Genomic DNA, 20077 nt, shown 5'->3' with positions numbered 1-20077 from the left:
TGTCCTTGTTCCATCAAGCACTTGTGACTCCTGTGGCGGGCCGGGAACAGTGCACGTTGACACGGTCGCTAGGTGTACAGTGTTTCCACCAACACATTGGTGCTGCTCGCTTCCGGGTTAAGTGGGCATTGTGTCAAGAAGCAGTGCGCCTTGGTTGGGTTGTGTTTCAGAGGATGCACGGCCTTCGCCTCTCCCGAGTCCATACGGGAGTTGCAGCAACGAGACAAGACTATAAATACTAATTGGATACCACGAAATTGAGGAGAAAAAGGGGTTAAAAAAAGTATATTTAAAACCAAATACTTTTAGACTTTTACTCAAGTAGTATTTTACTAGGTGACTTTCACTTTTACTTGAGTCATTTTCTATTAAGGTATCTTTACTTTTACTCAAGTATGACGATTGAGTACTTTTCCCGCCACTGATCATTACTTGTAATCAGGTAGTATTTAATATAGTCTTACCCTCTAGTCATTCGACTGAAACATATGGTTTGGTGACAGCTGGTGTACTCAGGGGCCTTGTACCCTGCTTATGAATCAACTTTCATACCTGGAGATTGGTTATCGGGATGTGTTCCCCAATAGATAACATTATCCTTAGGTCCTTTGAAAGAGGCCTACATCATCCCATTTAACAGACTAAACCTACTCACTATGTTTACTCTTTTCCATTGTCACACACTTTGTATCAAAGGTATGAATGGCCATGTGACTTGTCACATAACCGAAAGATGTGAAGTATGTAGAATGTAACAAATCAAGCTAATAGCGGTGATTTCAGCACCATGGACAGCGGCGATAAATGCGTTCCGGAAGTTCCGAATTTCAGCACCACATAGCAGTGTATACCGACCTTCACTCAGGTACTCGACTATTTCTTCACAACTATCTACTGGGATAACCCCAATTTACTCGAACAAGAGGCCTACACACGCCATAGACTGGTGTGCCATATTTGATTCTAAACATTTAGGCCTACCTTAAAGGTAGAATCAGTGATATGCCGTAGATGCAGAACGTAAACAGCATAGTGGGTCAATTTCCGCAAAACAATTAAGAGTATTGAAGGGCGAATCTCAACTTCTCCGCTGTTTTGGTCCCGTGACTGCCACGATGTTCACAGCGTGAAAAGAACACGTGCACATGCGCAGATACTGTGTGTGACAGTGTGAGACAAAAGTGTTGCATCTCGCTCATCTCAATATCTCCGCTGCTGCTCGTGGTAACGTCACTTCGCTGAGCTTACTTTTAGAAATGGTGACTAATAGGGAATTAATCTGCAAATAATTGAAATAGACAATGATTTATTAATTGACACGACATCTACAGAGTATAGACTAAATAGGATTAAAGCTCAAATCCATTTCTGTGTGTGGGTACACTCACAAGTTATGTCCACCAGAGAGCACTATTCTACTGCGCCATGTTGAATGTCCTAAACTTCTCTCCCCTCCCACATAACCATGGAGGGATGCACTCACAGTGGAGTCATTTACTGAGAGAGAAAAACACCACCTCGCAAATACACTGCACATAAAGCATTAGCTCTGTATAGAGCCCAATAATATACACTGAGTGGACAAAACATGAAGAACACCTGCTCTTTCCATGACATAGACTGACCAGGTGAATCCAGGTGAAAACTATGATCCCTTATTGATGTCACTTGTTAAATCCACTTCAAGCAGTGTTAATGCAGGGGAAGGGACAGGTTAAATAAGAATTTGTAAGCCTTGAGACAATTGAGACATGGATTGTGTATGTGAGCCATTTAGAGAGTGAACGGGCAAGACAAAAGATTGAAGTGCCTTTGATCGGGTTATGGTAGTAGGTGCCAGACTGGGTTTTTCACTATCAACAGTTTCCCGTGTGTATCAAGAATGGTCCACCACCCAAAGGACATCCAGCCAACTGGACACAACTGTGGGAAGAATTGGAGTCAACATGGGCCAGCATCCCTGTGGAATGCTTTCGACACCTTGTAGAGTCCATGCCACGATGAATTGATGCTGTTCTGAGGGAAAAGGGGGTGCAACTCAATATTAGGAAGGTGTTCCCAATGTTTAGTATACTCAGTGTATATTGTATCTGTGTGTGTGTGTGTGTGTGTGTGTGTGTGTGTGTGTGTGTGTGTGTGTGTGTGTGTGTGTGTGTGTGTGTGTGTGTGTGTGTGTGTGTGTGTGTGTGTGTGTGTGTGTGTGTGTGTGTGTGTGTGTGTGTGTGTGTGTGTGTGTGTGTGTGTAACAGCATTGTCCTGTCTTGTGGTCTTGGCTATAGAGAGAGTGGTCAGTATAATTAGGTGCTCATTAGAGTGCTTTGTGCTCCTGCCTTAAAGTCGATGGAAACAGACTGATGGGGTTTGCCACTGGCTCCAATTAGCACCTGGTCAGAGAAGACTGTACGCAGAGCCCTGGCTACAAAACACACCCAATACAACACTTTCTATGCATCACACGAATGCTCCGACATTACCGTGTAGCACAGCAGCACATGGAACGCCATCCTGCTACCAACACACGTACATTCACAATCACAATAGGTACAATCACCTGTACCTATTTAACCCAGTCCTCACACAAATGTATACCGTAAGCATACAGTTGATTATGACACAGTGTATTACACAGACAGCGTTCTAAAACGCAGTGCCTCACCAAATCCTGCTCTTATTTTGTCCGTTTTGTTTTTCTCCCACTCACTCCCCTCATCCTTTCCCATCTCTCTTCTCCCTCCCTCACCTTATTTGAGGATGTGTACGGTGATGACTACTGTCTGTGAGACCATGGCCCAGACTGAGATGAATATAGATGAACAACATTATATGTCTGAAATAAAAGGTTTGATTCAAGCCTTATGGCAGAAGTTCCGCACTATAGCACGATTAAAATGTAAAGCCAATGTTCCTGCTTTCGCAGAGACTCTGCATCCACGGTAAACACGGCATAGGTCAGCTCAATCTGAAATTACTTTTACGTTTCAGTCGCGCTATAGCACTGAACTTTCGCGATACTGATTTAATATAGCCTGAAGTTGTTGACATACACAGGCGGGGTGGGCTAGGGGTTGATGTGTGTGTGTGTGTGTGTGTGTGTGTGTGTGTGTGTGTGTGTGTGTGTGTGTGTGTGTGTGTGTGTGTGTGTGTGTGTGTGTGTGTGTGTGTGTGTGTGTGTGTGTGTGTGTGTGTGTGTGTGTGTGTGTGTGTGTGTGTGTGTGTGTGTGACGTTTCTTAGCATTTACAACCTCGGATGTAGAAACCTGCAAGCTATCATCTACATAACCAGGCAACAAACCCATACATTTACAACTTCATATGGACAGCTGTGTATGAACAGTCGATTCACGATTGAAACTCATAGAACTGTAGCACATTATTGACCCATGTCCTAACCTAAAGAATATGATCTCCTGGTACACACACATGCATAGGACACACAGCATGCACACAAACACACACACACACACACACGCAGAGTTGCTGAGTAAAACCCCTGGGGCTGGTTTGGGCAGCTCTTCTACTTTGTTGTTGTGGTTAATCACACGGACTCACAGAGCGGATGATGCGCCTGCAGCCGCCAGCTCTCTTCTCTGTCAGTCCTCTGCTCTCCCCTTACCTGTGATGAGTGGTCACAGACCCCCCGGGGGCACCAGCACCCAACAACCCACCCCCTCTCTCATTTTAACATGACATCTGAGTTTTGCTTGCTACAGAATAACAGCACACTGAAACACCAGCCAATAATCATATCCCTTTCCTCAGCCCATTGAATACCAAGGCTATACAGTATATATTTTACTCAGACTGAGCAAGAAAGGGGCCACACAAGGGAAAGGGGGATACCTAGTCAGTTGTACAACTGAATGCCTTCAACTGAAATGTGTCTTCCGCATTTAACCCAACCCCTCTGAATCAGAGAGGTGCGGGGGGCTGCCTTAATCGACATCCACGCCTTCGGCGCCATAAACCTCAATTGCATACTCCTCGCGTCCTCTCTTCTCACCTCCTTCTCAAAACTTATTGGATGAGAAAGTCAGAGAAACTCCTCCTCCAATAGGTTTTGAGAAGGAGGCGAGGAGAGAGGATGTGAGGAGTCTGCAATTGAGATTCTCCCAAGGTGCCACAGAAGTGAACCTCTGGCATCATAGGCTACTCTGGCATCGCCTATACCTATAACACATTTTGTAGGACTGAATGCAACATCACAGTAGCGTGGTTCATTGAAGTCATCGGATACTGAATACAGATGCTTTATTTCAAGATACCGAGACCCGGTGCAACATAGGCTATCTACTGTATCTCAGATGGGTTATCTGTCGACGAGGGAGAAGGAAAATGTTCCTATCGCTTTAACATTTTATGACGTCACCCAGATGCAGATCTCCATCTGAAAATATACTTTATTCAATAGAGTTAAAACTGCTCCGAGTGTGGACAAAACAACATTTATGTCAATATTATTTCACAGATACCGAGTGGCTTCGGCAGATAATAAGACATCCTTATTGTGGCAAAAATGGGAACCGCACTCAATCTGCAGTAGCTTTGAGTGAATTCGAGTGAGCGTGTGTCAGTTTTAAAAATAGAGAAAGAGAGAAAAATGTAAAAAGAGAGAGAGAAAAAGAGAGAGAGAGAGCGAAAAAGAGAGAGAGAGAAAAGGAAAGAGAGAGAGAACGAGAGAAAGAAAAGGAGAGAGAGAGAAAAAGAAAGAGAGAGAAAGAGAGAGAGAGATGAAACACACAAGCAGCTCTTCTAAGGCAGCAGCCGAAGAATATTCACGAGCGAGAGGCTGCAAAATAATGAACATCGTTAGGCAACAATCCTGTAAAAGTAATTATGATATGCCAAACGAAGCCACAACGGAACGGAAGATCCATTCATAGCTCCCCTTTGTAGCCAATATAAAACATCAACGACGAAACGCAAGTAGGCTAAGCAAAGGAGAGGTCTGAAACGCTGTTTGGAGAGTCTTTATTTTATTCATTTAAATAATTCGCTAATGTTGGCCTTCTCGCAACAGAGGGAGGCGCCGTGGAAATGTATCACCATGGAGAGACGGAGAGAAGACGAGCACCCTTTGCGTTGAGTTAGCCGCTAATGCGTTATACGCATTTGTTTTTATTATTGTTTTATTTTCTCTGCTTTCTCTTACGGTATCAAACATGTGGTGAGCTATCTGTCGACTAGAGAGAGAGAAGGGTGTTGTCAGAAAGAGGAAAGACAGAAGGAGGGGGCATTAGGTGTTTTGGGGGGGGGGAAGGGGGAGACAGACCGACACCGAGAAGGTGAATTGATGTGCGAAAGCCTGCGACACGTCACTTTCCTGAGAAATAATCATGCAAAAGAAAGAAATGGCGTAAACCATAACCCCATAAAACAAGAGAGCGAACAAGACGCATCTTCAAGGGAGACCCTCGCGTTCTCACGCTTATTGGGAATCTTTTGGGTAAGCCTATTCCTACCTTTTTGAAACATAATTATCATGATTTCCTATAGCTTTTATGTGTGCGCAAGCATCTGGGTGATGCGGTTGCTCTATAGGTTCTTCCCATGTATCGATCCTGGCGCAATGTCACTGTTGGGAAATGAGATGTCAATTGGCAAATCTTCCTGTGAATTTGTAACGTTTTCTTTCAACGGTGGGCTATATCAGTGGCCTTTGCCTGTTGATAAACTGTCGCCTCCTGACGTTTTGACCGTAACATTATGGCTGGCTATTATCCGCAGAACAACCCACGATGCCGAGTTGTCTTGCCGTCTTACCCAATAATAAAATGGAACCAAGACGGTCGGTATCAGATTTGATTTGAATCAGGACATGCCTATGAGTCGGACCGGGAGTGCTGCTGACCAACCGAGGAGCCATTTAGGGGCTTAATTGCGCCCATCGCTAGCCCCGTTGGCTACGTAGGGACTTATTTATTTTTTCACTTGATAAGATAATGGTTGTAGGCTTTGGGCTCTTAGAGTGCGCGCGTGCCAGATCCCTCCACCATAGGTTAAATAGATTGCCGTGTGTTTGATGGCATTTGTGATTTCTTTTAACGACCTGCAGCGACTTTTTGGTTTTACTTTTCCTGTTGAAAAGCGATATCCCAAGTATAAATACAGTAAAGTACACACACAAAAAGGTAAAACATTTTTTGTGTTTTTTTTAATACACAACTGGTAACTTCAAGGAGTAGGGCATTCAAAGAGTTGGTCTGATGGGAAGTTGTGATGTCATCGGCCTCCCTCTTACTTGAGGAGCACCCCCCACACACACTTGTGCCATGTTATGACTTACCTGGACCTCCTATTGAGATGTGCCTTTTGCTAAGTAAATCAGGTGTTAAATGAGGTGAAAAGGAGACTGGAGTGCCACTTTAAAGGCCATTTTTAATATTGATCACTGTCATCAACATACGCCCTAACAGTCACACATGTAAAAACACACACCCGCACAAACACTCCCACACAGGTATGATCAGATGCACATCACAGGAGAGTGCATTGTGACTATGCAAGTGAATGCACACACTCTCGTCTAAGGAGAGGCACATTTATATTCATTGCTGGTTGGGCAGTACTCAGTCAATGGCAGAATTCAGCTCAGACAAGAGGACCTCTGTTCAGATGGAGGTCCTGGGTACGTTTATACTCTGGCCTTCTTAATGATAGCAGATCAGTCTCTGCCCACTGATCTGAATGATGGGCTCCTAATCAGCTAGTGCTCCTAACTACACTAATGACTCCGGGTACGTCTGCGATGTGTACATGATGTATGGAGAAGGAGCCTATCAGTCCAATGATTTGGACGGTTATGAGGAAAAAGTGTGAGCTACAAGTTCGAGCCCTGGACTACGGAACTTGCGGAGCCCTCTTGAGTTGTGCTGGTTTTTAATGTACAGCCTTCTGGATCTGTCGTCTGGGGGGGAAAAGGGCATCAACATGATTGATTTACTTAAAGTGAGAACTCACAAGGGGGTTTTCCACTGACTAAAACCAACAGGCTGAGTCTAAGTCTATGGCCTGTACCCTGGCCCCATGCCTGGAGCGGCACTCGCTGTGTCATAACGCTGCCATCAAATCAAACACTACATGCAAAGGAGGGTGTAGGGCTTAAGGGTCTGCACTCACCTATGAGGCACACTCATTATTCACACTTTGACATGCTCACAGCACAAACATAGCATTTTCATATATAACAGATGCATTGAATCTACCATAGACTTTTTTGGGGCAGAGTAGAGAGAGTTTATCTTTACTGTAGCCTGTTGGAGTAGAGAGATTCACCTAGTAGACCTATACTGCATCATCTCTGTGTGGAGACTGGTGGAGTCTCGTGTGGCTGTCTGGAGCAGGCCAGGTCCAGGGAAGAGAAGGGGCTATAGAGATTAGGGATGTAGCCTAGCAGTGAGTTCATCATGGATGCATGCATGGGGCCTTTCCTCAGAGCGGATGAATAATGAAGGGTACGGCGATGTTCAGTTTGCACCAACCCCTGAGTATGCACTTCTTCTCTGGTGCCTGACACAACTAATGTGTGTTCTGTTTTACACGGGGCCAGCTTGTAGGCATCTACTGCAGCTGGATTAACATTTAAACCATCATCAGGGTGGGTGGAGCCTGCTTCTTTCACACTCAGATATTAACTTTAAGACAGTTGGCTCGGTTTTGTGCTTTTATTTTCATGTTCTGTTCTTTTTTAAGTTGTCGGCTTCTTGTCCTAAGTGAAACTTTATAACCATGCCATATCATATGCAACTTCTATGGCAATGTGTAGTGAAATGTCAGGCAGGTAGAAATGTGTGGATGTAGACATTTTTTCTTGGTAGAATGAATAGGGTTGTTTACAGAAAACGCTGCAATTTGCAGGTGTGTGGCCAGTGCAGCCATCTTTTTCATGTCTTCACCGTGTATAACAAGGTCATCTTTAGTGCTGGTTCATTTCCCATCCAGGTGATCCCTAGTCCTCTCTCACACATTTATCAGGCTGATATCAGTACAACCCTGTCTTACGCTGACTTCCGTACAGTTCCCTCAGAGGACAGGAAATCTCAGAGTACACTTGCCTATTGCGCATACAAATGATGTCGGTACGGTCCTTTCTCACATACAGCTGATCTCAGTGCACTACTTTGGTTGACCCATTCACCACCTCAATGTACTGTAGCCAGCTGTCATTGTTTTGTTCTTCATCATTTGCTACATTCACAGGCTTCACACCAAACAGACCAGTGTAGTGTGTGAATCATCGGCTGGACTCAACACTTTTCTCAAGGCAAGATCTATATTTCAGCAGCTGCCTGTGATGGTGCCAGGCTCCAAAAAGCTCTCAACATGGCCCAGTGAACCGTGGTTATTTGCCCAGATGGGTGATGTGATGTGCCTAACCCCAAATCCCCAAATGTGGCCTAGTGAACCAGGCTAATGATGCCTGCCGGGTCGCAGAGCAACACTGGCTGTACTGAGAGGAGTGGCTGGTCCCCCCCTGCCCTGCATCCGCTGCAGCTGCTGACTAAGGAGATTCCTTCGTTGTGTTCCATCGTGAGCTACGACTGACAGGCTATGGAGGCCTGATGGAAAGTGCTAGTGTTATTTAGAATGTGAAGACTAAAGTTTGAGCTTTTACTGTATTAGAAGGAAAAGAAAATGGGGAACTGTGGTCAAACATGCCACATTTGTTGCAAGCTTGTGACCTTCCGACCAGTAATGTAGAGATGATTCAAAACAACATTGTAAATGATGGAGCGGAACTCTTCCTGGTTAAACCCAGTGTTGTCCAATTAGCTTCTAGATCAGTGGCCACCAACCTTTTCTGAGTCAAGATCACTTTCTAAGTCAAAATCCAAGCTGAGATCTACCGCTCAGACTTAAAAAAGAAAAAAATGTAAAAAACGTTAACCTATGCAACATTAACCTATTAAAAACTGTTCTGTGGGAATAAGGTTTGTGCAGTAGGCCTAATACATTATCACAGCATATTGGCTATGCTTGGCCTGGCAATATTGTTCTTCTCAGACCATATTATATTTCAAAACTTGAGCTAAATAGTTCTGTTGTATTACTTGGGGCACAGCTGAGCATAAATTGACCTCATTTGCTTTTTTGTTTTTCTGGATTTTTCTGATGGTCAGTCTCAGTGGAGGGAGAGCGCAGCAGAGGATCCGCCTCTTACGTTCCCTGCTCTCTCCCTTCCTCCGGTGAGACTGACCAGAGAGAGGGGACACCGTCTTCCACCTGATGGTGGAATTCGAGTCGCACTGCATTATTTCTGCCTCATGCACAAATTCATATTGTTCCTATGACCATAGAAAGTCAAATATTCCTTGATATTAAAATGGAAACAACAAGCTGGTAATAATAACAACGCAGGCTACATTTGGCTACTCATTCATTGCAGTTGCAGTGCTGGTTGGTTGGTTGTAGCGAGAGTGGAAGTAGGGAGAGGCACGTTTTATGGTTTGTAAATGTGTTTCATCAAAACCAATGTTAACAGTGCTGAATAAAAACTTAAACATGAACTCACTCATAAAAACAGGAGTTCTTCGCTGCATTCTTTGACAGTCTCTTTCTGGTGTTGGTTTTAACAGTTCGGAAATCGCACTTGGTATCAAACTTTGCGGTGGTGTCTTGGAAGTTCCAGGCACCGTGATTTGAGCTATCTGACTGGCCAGCAATGGGCACACTTGAGTTAGCACTCGGTGCCAACAGCGCGAGACGAATTTAAAACAAATAGGAGTGCAAGGGTTTATCTTTGGCTGTTCTACAGAAATGTTTGGCGATCGACTAGGACTGCCTTAAAGATAGACCGGTTGGTGACCACTGCTCTAGATACTGTCTCCAGCCTGTCCCTTTGTCAAGGCCCGGGAGCAATTATTTCCTGATCATTCCTCTGCTACGTGTCACTATCAATTCACATACCAACAACATGACACAGGGCTGCTTATGTCCCATTTCTTAATTTCACATTCCAGACCTCTTATTGCATTCACCCTGTCACATTACAGGGATAATCAAGGATTATGAGAAGAGAGAATCTCTTTTTAACAGAGCTGGAAAATAGCTTCTATGTGTGTTAAAGTGTGTCAAATCTTGGTTCCCTCTGTGTTTCAGGGGCCAGGGATTAGTATGTAAGCGGCTCCTGTGGGTGTTAGGCCCTGATGTCACAGGACATAGAGCTCCTTCGCTTGAGGGGTGAACCTGAAGGGAAAACACAAGTAAACACAGAGGCATAATGGGAGGAGTTTCCATTTGTGGAGTCAGTGGACTGCCAGTGGGTTTTTGCGGAATAAATGCACTTTCAGGTGAAAGACCCACTATCACTTTGCTGGGGAATAGGGATTTATACCGCTGGGGGAAAAAACAGCAATGCAGTTTATTCCTGCTTTTCTGAAAACTGCCTTAAATGATTCATTTGTTTAGAAACTCAGATCCCAGCTGGACTACATTCCTGCGTCAGTTCAGGGACTAGGTTTCAGCAGCGGTGGAGGGGACAAGCCAAACAAACAAACATGCGCAAACCAGATGGTAAGCAGATAGCCAAATAGACAGAGGCAGGCCCCGAGTCAGAGCAGACAGAGGTGTTGTAGTACTGGCCCTAAAGTTCATTTGTACCTGTCCTTACAAAAAAACAACGTGAAAAAAAAAATTTGCTTTTCGAACACGTGTGTGCAAATCCCATTTGAAATGTTCTGAGTAAGATGTGTTTTTTTTTTCACATTTACATTTTTCACCCTTTTCCCTCATGAAAATATAAATTCCCCGGGTGAACTTTTTTCATCACTTCCAGCTACATCTGGTCTCCCATCCAGGGACCGACCAATACCAACCCTGCTTAGCTTTGTTGCTGGAATGAATGGGCCAGAACTTGCAAATGGAAAAAAGAAAGCGAAAGCAAAGGCCAGGGTAATAACCAAAGACAGGGGAAATTGTAGGAAAGAGGGAGGCGTTCTATTTTTTATTTTTTTTTGAAAACTATTGTTTTGCATCTATATACAATTCATTTGCTCTCGCAATAGAACATTATTTCCTTGCAATATTTTGTTTTGCTATCAATACTTTCCTATTTATGTTTTGCTTTCAATATCATTATTTTTGTTTGCAATAATATACAGTATATTAATGGCACAAAAGTAACTTGAATTATAACTCGAATCCCACTGTATAATAACACTATGACTCTATTAAAGTAACTCACTCCCTAGAGGATTCCACTATATAATAACACTATGACTCTATTAAAGTAACTCACTCCCTAGAGGATTCCACTGTATAATAACACTATGACTCTATTAAAGTAACTCACTCCCTAGAGGATTCCACTATATAATAACACTATGACTCTATTAAAGTAACTCACTCCCTAGAGGATTCCACTGTATAATAACACTATGACTCTATTAAAGTAACTCACTCCCTAGAGGATTCCACTGTATAATAACACTATGACTCTATTAAAGTAACTCACTCCCTAGAGGATTCCACTATATAATAACACTATGACTCTATTAAAGTAACTCACTCCCTAGAGGATTCCACTGTATAATAACACTATGACTCTATTAAAGTAACTCACTCCCTAGAGGATTCCACTATATAATAACACTATGACTCTATTAAAGTAACTCACTCCCTAGAGGATTCCACTATATAATAACACTATGACTCTATTAAAGTAACTCACTCCCTAGAGGATTCCACTATATAATAACACTATGACTCTATTAAAGTAACTCACTCCCTAGAGGATTCCACTATATAATAACACTATGACTCTATTAAAGTAACTCACTCCCTAGAGGATTCCACTATATAATAACACTATGACTCTATTAAAGTAACTCACTCCCTAGAGGATTCCACTATATAATAACACTATGACTCTATTAAAGTAACTCACTCCCTAGAGGATTCCACTGTATAATAACACTATGACTCTATTAAAGTAACTCACTCCCTAGAGGACTCCACTATATAATAACACTATGACTCTATTAAAGTAACTCACTCCCTAGAGGATTCCACTGTATAATAACACTATGACTATTAAAGTAACTCACTCCCTAGAGGATTCCACTCTATAATAACACTATGACTCTATTAAAGTAACTCACTCCCTAGAGGATTCCACTGTGTAATAACACTATGACTCTATTAAAGTAACTCACTCCCTAGAGGATTCCACTGTGTAATAACACTATGACTCTATTAAAGTAACTCACCCCCTAGAGGATTCCACTATCTAATAACACTATGACTCTATTAAAGTAACTCACTCCCTAGAGGATTCCACTATATAATAACACTATGACTCTATTAAAGTAACTCACTCCCTAGAGGATTCCACTATATAATAACATTATGACTCTATTAAAGTAACTCACTCCCTAGAGGATTCCACTATATAATAACACTATGACTCTATTAAAGTAACTCACTCCCTAGAGGATTCCACTATATAATAACACTATGACTCTATTAAAGTAACTCACTCCCTAGAGGATTCCACTATATAATAACACTATGACTCTATTAAAGTAACTCACTCCCTAGAGGATTCCACTGTATAATAACACTATGACTCTATTAAAGTAACTCACTCCCTAGAGGATTCCACTATATAATAACACTATGACTCTATTAAAGTAACTCACTCCCTAGAGGATTCCACTATATAATAACACTATGACTCTATTAAAGTAACTCACTCCCGAGAGGATTCCACTGTATAATAACACTATGACTCTATTAAAGTAACTCACTCCCTAGAGGATTCCACTATATAATAACACTATGACTCTATTAAAGTAACTCACTCCCTAGAGGATTCCACTATATAATAACACTATGACTCTATTAAAGTAACTCACTCCCTAGAGGATTCCACTATATAATAACACTATGACTCTATTAAAGTAACTCACTCCCTAGAGGATTCCACTATATAATAACACTATGACTCTATTAAAGTAACTCACTCCCTAGAGGATTCCACTATATAATAACACTATGACTCTATTAAAATAACTCACTCCCTAGAGGATTCCACTGTATAATAACACTATTACTCTATTAAAGTAACTCACTCCCTAGAGGATTCCACTATATAATAACACTATGACTCTATTAAAGTAACTCACTCCCTAGAGGATTCCACTCTAAAATAACGCTATGACTCTATTAAAGTAACTCACTCCCTAGAGGATTCCACTATATAATAACACTATGACTCTATTAAAGTAACTCACTCCCTAGAGGATTCCACTATATAATAATACTATGACTCTATTAAAATAAATCACTCCCTAGAGGATTCCACTGTATAATAACACTATGACTATTAAAGTAACTCACTCCCTAGAGGATTCCACTGTATAATAACACTATGACTCTATTAAAGTAACTCACTCCCTAGAGGATTCCACTGTGTAATAACACTATGACTCTATTAAAGTAACTCACTCCCTAGAGGATTCCACTCTAAAATAACGCTATGACTCTATTAAAGTAACTCACTCCCTAGAGGATTCCACTATATAATAACACTATGACTCTATTAAAGTAACTCACTCCCTAGAGGATTCCACTATATAATAACACTATGACTCTATTAAAGTAACTCACTCCCTAGAGGATTCCACTATATAATAACACTATGACTCTATTAAAGTAACTCACTCCCTAGAGGATTCCACTATATAATAACACTATGACTCTATTAAAGTAACTCACTCCCTAGAGGATTCCACTATATAATAACACTATGACTCTATTAAAGTAACTCACTCCCTAGAGGATTCCACTCTAAAATAACGCTATGACTCTATTAAAGTTACTCACTCCCTAGAGGATTCCACTATATAATAACACTATGACTCTATTAAAGTAACTCACTCCCTAGAGGATTCCACTCTAAAATAACGCTATGACTCTATTAAAGGTGTTTAAAGCTGCAATCCTTAATTGAAACATTAACAAAGGCGCCTCGCTGGCACAGTTTTGGTAAAAAGCTGAGGTATGAGGCTGGACCATCCATGATATCAAAATTATATACTGTAAATTATGCTTTTTAGGCTAAACAGTGTTTGTTTACGTTTACTTTGTTTACAAACATTGTAGTTAATGTGGAGTTTAATGTGGCTATGCAGTGAAATTGCACATTAGATTTTCACTTTCACGTGAAATTGAAAGTTCATGTGAAAGTTTATGTGAAAAACAGTCACATAGAAGTTTTTCACATATGAAACTGCTAATTTTATTTTTTATATGTGATTGTTTTTCACATGTGAACTTGCAATTCCACATGTGAAAGTGAGATTTTCACATGTTGAGTTTTCTTACATGTGAACCTGCAAATGAGATTGTTTCACATGTGATTCATTTTCACATGTGGAATGGCAAATGTGTTTTTCACCTGTGAAAGTTTTTAAGTTTCGAAACCACAAATTTCATGTAAAACTGCAATTCACATGTGAGATTAAAATCATGTTATTCTCCTCACATGTGAAAAGGTGGTGTGACCATGAACTCTACATTTAATACATGTAAAAAATATGGTTTCACATTTTTCACATTTTTAAGCTCAACATTTGAAAACAGCTATTTCGCATGTCAAATTTGCATTTTCATATGTGAAAATCGCATTTTCACTTGTGAAACTGCAAATCTCTTGTGAACTGCTAATTTCACATGTGTTTTTTTTTGCAAGGGTGTAGCAGTCCTCCAGACATTATTCATCACAAGGGTTGGGTTTGCCACCTGGCCACACATTTGTTTCACCCCAAGTTGAGTAACGTCCGTGTCCCCATTTATAAGTGATGTACTTCGTTTTTAACGCCAAGCGCTAGTGTACAGTGCTGTGTAATGAAACATTCTGGAATGTGCTCTGTTTTAAAGCATGCAAGGCTCCCTGAAGGTGAGCATCTGGCCTTCCAAATGATGATACATCACATAACAAGCATCTTAACTAATGCAGGATATTAACCATTTATCAAAAGGAAGCTTTATATGTCTGCTGAGGCTGATCAAGGCTTGGTTCATTCTACAGCTCTCACATGGCCCCGTCATCAAACACTCTATTGATATACTAAGTTCATTTCTAACCAATTATGTATTGCGTGTCACGTGATGATTGTAAAATTGTATATTGATTGTTTATTTTAGAGCAACACGGGGTGCCCTTGAGACAAATGATTATGATTGGTTGACCCCCGACCCTCCTCATAACTCATATCTAATCACTCCCTGTCACATCCTACTCTAAACAGTATCACATAACCATCTCCACATCATCCTATGTCACTGTCCATATTATCCTTCCTGAATACCCTGTATCACTCTACCTCCCCCATGTCATTCTACACCACCCGTTGTCTGTCACCATCCATTTTACCTGGTTATTCCCGACATGCTCTGCATTAGTCTTCAAACCTCATTACTCCCATATCACTCTCAATATTCCTGTATCACTCCACATCCCTATGGCTCTCCATCATCCTCCAAACCACTCCATCTGGGTCCAACATCACGGGTTCCCATTTTGGTATAGTACCTACCTACTACCTGGACCATCTCTGCTGCTGTTCTCTCCTGCATTTATCCCCTGACTGCACAGCTGTGTGTGTGCGTGCGTGCTGCGCCGCCTGCCGCCCAGGGTTTCTTTGCACTCTTAGGCTCTTATGTAAGACGGAGGCAGGTGGTGCAGACACGGTTCACTCTGGACATGGGGAGAGAGAGAGCTGTGAATCACAGTTGGCTCTAGGGAAGCTAGCTATAGCAGCAACTGAGCCACTGAAAGGTAAAAATGGCGACATCAAAACCAAACATTTGCTGAAACCGTGACCAGACACAATAGACTGGTGGTTTTATATCATAATCAGCATAAAAGCAATCTATTAGACAGTTAAAAAAATATATAATCTGATTTATCTTGTGGCAATTATTACCGTTTCACATATATATATGATTAGATCAATGTTCATACATTATGTCCCATATTGTAGCGTATATGACATATGGCTTGCACTTCTGCTCTTCTCAGCATCGTGTGTCTCAGAGGACATAGATCACGGCTCTGCTCTCATATATAAGCTATGGTGATATTTATGATTTGAGCCCTTGTAGGTTGGCATTTATGATTCTTGCCTTGGAGGCAGCTCTGCAGAGTGGTCACTAGCTGGTACAGCCACAGTCATAAAATCTGATTTTAAAACTAACCTTAGCCTTAGCCTTAACCTTAACCACACTGCTAAGCCGTATGCCTAACCCTAACCTTAAAGACCAAAAAGCACATTTTTGTTTTCGTAAATCTTTACGATATATACAGTTTTGACTTTGCAGCTGGCCAAACTATCAGAAATTGCTCAGTTCTGCCTCCAGGGCAAGATTCATGACAATAACAACCTGTTGAGCCCTCTGGAAGTTCCTCGTACTGTTAGCCAAACCTGTATGGTGGACAGATATATTGATGGACAGGTGAAATTAGGTGTATGGAGATTACAAGGCCAACTAGAAATGTCCTAGAACTCTTCTTCATTTTGTCCACCAGTAACGTCATTAAAAAAATCCATTGCATGCAGCAATATGACTCCGTGTAGCCGTTTGCATATTTCATTTCGTCCCCCCCCTAGAAGCAGCTGATATGAATATTGAGAAACAACTACCGCATACATAAATCGTTTGAAGGAGCTGCTGCTAAAACAAAGGAAAGCAAAAAGAGATCCCTTTTTGACATTATTGAACAACCAAATTGAAAGCATAGCGGTTAAGAGTGCTGGGCCAGTAACCGAAAGATCGCTGGTTCGAATCCCCGAGCCAACTTGGTGAAAAGTATGTTGATGTGCCCTTGAGTGAAAAATATGTTGATGTGCCCTTGAGCAAGGCGCTTGATCTTAATTGCTCCTGGTTAAGAGCGTCTGCTAAGTGAGAAGTATTCTGCGGCCTGAGAGACTCGAGAGCACCGCTGTAGGGACACATGAGGGATGCCTTCCCACTGACGAGTTTGGCAGCATGCACCTGTAGTCTTTTAGTGACAGATTGAAGAGTTTCAGACGCGCCAAATCCGGATATCAATTTAAACTTTAATTTCGCATTGTTCTGGTTCTCGGCCAAAACCGGCATAGACAATTATTCCAGCCTTTAAAAACAAACGTTCCCGACTATCAGCAATAAAATGAATACAAATATTGCATGTCTTATCTATCGGTGTAGAAGTGATACAATGCCAGCCTACCGCCAAATAGGTCGATGATTTCATTATTTTTCAATAACATTTTGTTGATCCTATGGTTCACCTCAAGGTGTTCTGTATCTGACATTGCTAAAAAGAGAGCCAGACATCACCAACTCTGACCAACTAAAAATAAGATAATTTGAACTCTTTGTGAACTCTAAGCTACAGACAACACAGACGGTATGGAGTAATTAAGATATCTCAAACGCCAAAAGGCATGGAACTATGATATTGTGTTTGAGTCAAGGGATAGTCAATCTCGTATCTGCTGCAATTTATCCCCTAGGCCAGTAGCAGGCCTGAGTGACATGTAGCTGGGTCCTCGGGGGAAACATATCAAGCCAGACCAACCTTCTGACCCCCGATCTATATATATGCCAAGACAACTAGCCCTAACACAGCTTATCATTCTGTCCATGTTAGGGTCGGGGGAAAGGGAGAGGATAACTTGGCTGTGAACGTGCTAATGCTAGCTAAGTCCACTTTAAGACAGGCCGTGACTCTGGGGGATGTGATTGCTGTCCCTAAAGACAGAGTGAAGAGGATGGCAACCCCATTGAAGACACATTTAGTCATTCTTGTCCCGAGAGAGAGGGAGGCAGGGTGAAAGAGAGAGTGCCTCTGTGCTTACATGTGTTTTGTGCGTGATCTCTCTGTCAAATACATACATTGCTTCTATCTTTGCAAACTATTGTTTATTAATGTTGCTAAAGCAGGTTATAACAATCCATAGCTAGTTAACTAAATTAAGTACAATACAAAAAAAACTTGACCAAGACACAGACCTGCAAAGCTGTGAAGATAAGGAAGTTAGTAAAGCCTGAACCATTACAATGTCTCTCATGCTATAGCTCCCACTCTCCTTGCACTTTCCCCAAATTCTAAATTGGCTTTTTAAGGTGTGACAGCAGTGTTTTACAGTCTTTTTTACAAAGTCTGAAATATAATAGGACCCTCTAAGCCTCCATCTCCCTCTAGTTTCTAGTGAGAGAATGTGATTTACAAAGCTATTGAGATCCCCCAGCTGCCCCCCCTCCTCCCACCAATGGAAACGCTCGTAGCGTAATTACTTTACAAGATGGATGGAGACCATCCAGGGCGCCCTGGACCCCCAGCTAAATCAAAGCCCTCTTTCCGTCGGGTCGAGAACCGCTCGCAAGAACGGCTCACGCGTCAGAAATGAGTGCACCTCCCATTCCCCCAGCATCTCTCACACATCCTCCTCTCGCCTCTTCTCATCTGTACATTGCCACTCCGTGCCATAGATCAGGCCCCTGCAGCACCTATGAGCGAGAGAGGGATGGCGGTAGAGAGAGAGAAGGGGGAGACTGAGATGCAGGTGTGTGCCACAGTAGAGGACACTGCACGACTCTGCCCTCTCATTCAGAGACATATGAAAAGGTTTCCAGCTTTTAGAAATGAAATGCCACACTCTGAGCCTGTGTGTGTCATACACTCACATCAATGGGCCCGGCCGGCACCCGGTCCAGTCACACACATTGTTTGTCTCTGGCATGCGCAGCGGCATACTCCCAAACTCGCACATTCACATGCACACCCACACACACCCTGACAGACACATGAGAGTACACAAACAGGATTTAGTCCTTGCTCTGCTCTCCCTCCCTCCATTCCTCTCTCTGTCTCTTTCTTCCTGTATCTGTCTCTCTCTCTTCCTCTATCTATCTGTCTCTTCCTCCCTCTCTCTCGTTCCCACCCTCTCTCCCTTACACCCTTTCTCTCTATCTCTCTGTCTTTATTCCTCTCTCTCTCTCTTCCACTCTCTCTCTATCTCTCTCAATCTCTCTCTCCTGAGCCTGGCTGTAACTCCCAGCTCCCCTGCCTAGCTCCCAGGTCTTGCCCCTAGGCATGGACCAATTTGCTGGAACTTGTGTGTATGTGTGTGTGCGTGCGTGCGTGCGTGCGTGTGTGCTTGCGTGCGTGCGTGTGTGTGTGTCTGCGTGTGGGGGGGGTTTGGCAAGTGAAGGTATGCGAGGGCTGTATCTGTTTTAATCCATGATGAAGTGTAGCTGTTGCATTTGATATGGCTCAGAGTGATTACCCCTCCTTAGACCACCCCTCATCCCTTTGTTCTACAGGTACATCACTTTCCCCCATACACAGGCCACCTCCCATGTTACACCAGCCAGCATACAACCTGCAATATTCAGTCATATTCATCATCTCTCAGCTGGAATCCTTTTATAACATGTCCACGTCGTGTTTTAAGTGATTCCATATACATTTAGAAAGATACGAGTACAGCTCAAATCTATTACAAATGTTGAATATCCTTCTATCAACTGGAACATTAAACATCACCAGTCATTAAGCAGTCATAGAAGAGCCGACATGACATTTGAACGCAGTTGACATGACTTGGCGCAGACACAATGGGTCAGTTAGATTGGGCTTTGCTGCGCTCTGTGTTATCGGGGCCACTTGGGTTCATTATTCAACCTTTCAGGCCATTCTTCTCAGTCAGGATCGCTCTTCTTAAATTAGCCGTGGCTAGAGGGGAAGCAGCTGTCAAACTGCTCACACTCCCCCAATATACACACACACACACCTAGTTTGCTGCCTCGATAAATAGTAATTAGTGTGTGGCCAGATTGTTTACACCAGTGTACCTCAGTAACACGCAGACTGGCACTCACGAATGCCAGCCAAGACATAAGCTGTGTTCGAATACCCATACTAACATACTGTATACTACATACTAATGTACTATTAGTTCGTTTTTGTATACTGTAAACAAATGGTATCCTTTCAGTTGAACGTACTACCGGAATTTGATGATGTTGCTATGCAACCTCTTGCTAGCTTGTTAGCATAACAAATGACTAGCTAGACACTTCGGAGTGT

General features: G+C 42.4%; 1 protein-coding gene across 2 annotated transcripts in view; it reads left to right on the top strand.

Annotated features, from left to right (window-relative positions):
• Positions 1-4111: 4111 nt before the first annotated feature.
• LOC139537153 (neuroligin-2-like) overlaps positions 4112-20077 on the top strand; it is an 83888-nt gene continuing 67922 nt past the window's right edge. For both annotated transcript variants that reach the window (XM_071338118.1, XM_071338117.1), the window contains exon 1: positions 4112-5443. The gene's annotated coding sequence lies outside the window, so the exon portion shown is untranslated. The remainder of the gene's footprint in view (positions 5444-20077) is intronic.

This window comes from Salvelinus alpinus, chromosome 13, assembly GCF_045679555.1.
Source record: "Salvelinus alpinus chromosome 13, SLU_Salpinus.1, whole genome shotgun sequence".
Classification (NCBI taxonomy): Eukaryota; Metazoa; Chordata; class Actinopteri; order Salmoniformes; family Salmonidae; genus Salvelinus; species Salvelinus alpinus.
This window is presented reverse-complemented; position numbering and strand designations above follow the sequence as displayed.